Here is a 4,004-nt window from a genome sequence, read left to right on the forward strand (position 1 = left end):
GGGATGTGGCTCAGTGGTAGAGCTCTTGCCTTGCAAGCGCAAGGTCGTGAGTTCGGTTCCCGGTACCGGAGAAAAAAACCAAAAAAAAAAAAAAAAAAAAAAAAAAAAACTACTTCTGCTTTTTTCCGGGTTCCTGTTGTATGGAAGATTGTTTTCAATCCTTTGATCTTCAGTCTATGAATTTTTTCTTTCTTAAATATATTTCTTGGTTTTTTTTTTTGTGGTTTTTCTCCGGTACTGGGAACCGAACTCATGACCTTGCGCTTGCCAGGCAGGCGCTTTTGCCGCTGAGCTAAGTCCCCAGCCCAAATATATTTCTTGTATACAGCATATTGTTGAATCTTATTTGTTGATCCATTATGTCAGTCTCTCTCTTTTGATTGGTGAATTGAGGCCATTTATATAGATGGTTATAACTGATATGTATTGGCTTATCTTGGTCATGGTACTTTCCTGCTGTTGTTTCCCTGCTTTTCTCCTCTGTTTAATTGCTTGTTCTTCCTGGTGGTTTCTTTCTCTTGTTGTTCTTGGAACTGTGGTCATTTTTATCTCTGTGTAAAATATCTTTTAGTACTCTTTGTAGCATTGGGTTGGTGTTCATAAATCTTTTCAGTTGTTCTTTGTCATGGAAGTATCTTATTTCTCCATTAATTTTGAAAGATAGTTATGCTAGGTACATCAACCTGGGCTGGAAGTTGTTTTCTTTCAAGACATGAAATACTTCACTCTAAGCTCTTTTTGACTTAATGGTCTGTGTTGAGAAGTCTGCCATGATTCTGATGGGTTTTCCTTTATATAAGATCTCTTTCTTTTCCCTAACAACTTTTAATACTCCATTCTTGCGCTGAATTTCTGCAATCTTGATTATTATGGGTCTTGGTGTAGTTTAATTTTGATTATGAATGTTTGGATTTCTAAGTAACTCATTTACTTGTATGTCAAGTTCTTTACCCAGACTTCAGAAGTTTTCCACCATTATATTTTTTTATTTTAAAAATAAAAGGAGGAAAACATTAACAGACAGACAACCTTTTACAAAATAGCAGAAGAACAATACAGACAATACAGAGTTACAAACAAAGTGTCTACCATTATTTTTGTGAAGAGATTTTTCTGTCATTTGTGCTGTGTCCAGCTTCCTCATTGACCCCTATCAATCTTATGTTATTCTCCTCAGCTAATTTTAATATGTGTTCCATTTCATTATCACTATCTGTAATTCTGTCTTCAAGATCTGAAATCCTATCCTTTCTCTTGTTGAACTTCTCCCCTATATTTTCAATGAAGTTATTCATTGCTTGGATTTCTATTTGGATCTGTCTCAGGGATTCCATTTTTATCCTATGCTGAACATTATTTGCTTCCACCACTTTTCTAAGCTCATCTATTTGTTTATCTGTGTTTTCTCTGATATCTTTGATTTGAAGCATCATTTCATTCTGTACCTGTGAGGTTATTTTCTCCATAGTCTTTTCCACTTCTTTTTTCATTTCTGCTGCTCTCATTTCAGAAAGTATCAATGTTTGATATCCAACTTCATGTCTCTCCTTGAGTTATGGGCCTAGTCTAGAATGGCTAGAGATATGGGGTTGCATTTTGCTTCTCCATCTTGTCATTTTCTATTTTCTTTTTTTATTTTGTTTTCTATGTTGATACTTACCAGTTTCTTATTATATATAGCTTTATCACCAGTATTTAGGTTTCCCTATAAGATGTCTGTTCTTCAGGGAAGTCTTCTAGATGTAGGTGGTTTCTTACACCTATCCCAAGGCTCTAGCTTCCCAGTTTGTGAAGGATACAAGACTGCTGTTTGGCTCAGTTCTTAATCTGGTCCTGGGCCATGGTAGTAATTATGACCTCATACAGTAACAGTATTATCATACAAGAGAGAAAACCATATATGTGTAACATGTATGACATCCTGCTTAAAGTATCCAGTGAATAATAATAATAGTTTCAAGTGCATCTTGACTACTGATAAAGTATGTTAACCTGTTACTTTTGATCACAGAAATAAACTCTAAAATTATGTAACAAAGTCAAACCTATATTGTACATTTGTATGTGGTGATTTTCCTCTTAGTCAGGTGATTTTACCCTTTTGTCAGGAGCTAGGGACTATGCTGGTTAGGGGATAGGCTAAAATGATAAGTGAGGTCAAACATAGTAGAGTCACACTGGAAATTAAAAAATGATCATCCAAGTTTTGGGAAACTGGAAGACAGAGGAGGGAAAGAATACCATAGAATAGAAAGGAGTAGTCAAAAGGGCAGAGATAATCTTTACTCACTTGAAAGTTTCAATTCAAGAAGTAGACTTGCACCAGGAACTCCTGGAGGGCACAGGCACAGGCAGTCTCTGATTGCTATTTGAGTGGCCTGGGTCTGGCTCCTCTGCCTGTTCTGATCTGACTAGAGGAAGAACCAGGTAGGCTACAACCTGCTGCCACTACACTTTCCTGCTGAAAGCCACAGAGATAACCAGGTATTTCCCATCTACTTCGTGGGGGCAAAGCGGGTGACCCAGGACCATGCTACAATTACAGTCTGAGTCTCTGCCCTCCGTGCACTCATGTTAGACAGGAGTTCCACACTCAGAAGGCCTACAAACTGCTCTCACCAAGGTTCACCTATGCATCACCTCTGCACGTGCCCTCTGCCAAGTGAGTGCCAACCCCACAAGCTGCTGGTGCTGCAGATTGAGTCAGTGCTTTACTAGCACACAAAACTCCTAGAGGGCAAAGGCATGAGCCGCCTGTGATTGCTGTTTGAGCAGCCCAGGTCTGGCTCCTGCAATCATCCTCATCTGACTGGAGACAACGAATAAGGAGGTCCACAAACTGTTGACCGGCACACACCCTGCACAGAGTGAGTGAGTGCTCCAACAGCTGCTGGTCCCATGGTTTGAGTGTGTGCTTTACTTACACCGCCATGGTTCCCAGCTGAAACTCACGAAGAGAGCCAGGTATTTCCCATCTACTTCCTGAGGGCAGGGCGGGCTACACAGGACCCCACCACCATTACAGACTGAGTCTCTGCCCTCCCTGCACCTGCAGCAGACAGGATGTCCTTCCTCAGAAGCCCCAGGGACATCGCTGCCTGGGGGGTGCATGTAGCCCCTCCATGCACGTGCTCTGCTCCCAGTGAGCAAGTGCTCCAAGAGCTGTGGATCCAGCGGTTTGACTCCATGCTTTACAATCGCCCAGATGCCCTAGGGGGTCAAAAGCATGGGCAGTCTGTGATTTTTACCCATATGGCCTGCATCTTGTTCCTGTATGTGTCCTAAACTGACTGGAGACACAGAATCACACAGGTTCACAAAGTGTCAATGCTACAGTTTGTGTCTGGGTTTTGCCTGTACCCAAACTGCCTGGGGACATAGGTCCACTGGACCAAGATTGTAATGCCAGTGCAACCCAAGTCTGGGCTGTGCACATGCCCTGAACTGCAAGGGGATGCTGGATCAGATGGTCGGCCATCAGCTGACACCAATGCCCATGTCTGAGACTGGAGATAACTATACAAATCAGCAACTGCCAGGAAACCAGAGACTAAGTAGCACTTCACAGAGGTCACTCACGGGCAAACCTGACCGACAGTAAAACTAGGGACACTAGTGGCCTTTGTTGTGCAGCTACTGAAAGGGAAACTGAGCTTTCTGCATCCAGTAGCAAACATGACAAAACAAAGGACTAAAACACAATCCCAGAACACCACCCCACTCAGAACAAGTCCAGGACACATCAACAAAGGAGAACCTGGTAAACACATGCCTGAAATAGCTGAAATGATTGCGTGGAAGTAAAGAAACAACTCCATGAGGCCATAGAAAAGATGAGATCAGAAATAATCTCACAGGCAAAAAATGAAAGAACAATAATAATGAAGGAACTGCTGAAAAGTTTAAAAAGACACATAAGAAAATAGAAGAACAAAGGCAAGAGACAGAAGCATTCAATGAAAAATATAGGGGGCTGGGGATTTAGCTCAGCGGCAAAAGCGCCT

The sequence above is a fragment of the Chinchilla lanigera genome, unplaced genomic scaffold (genome assembly GCF_000276665.1).
Source record: "Chinchilla lanigera isolate Chin_1 unplaced genomic scaffold, ChiLan1.0 scaffold00149, whole genome shotgun sequence".
Taxonomy (NCBI): Eukaryota; Metazoa; Chordata; class Mammalia; order Rodentia; family Chinchillidae; genus Chinchilla; species Chinchilla lanigera.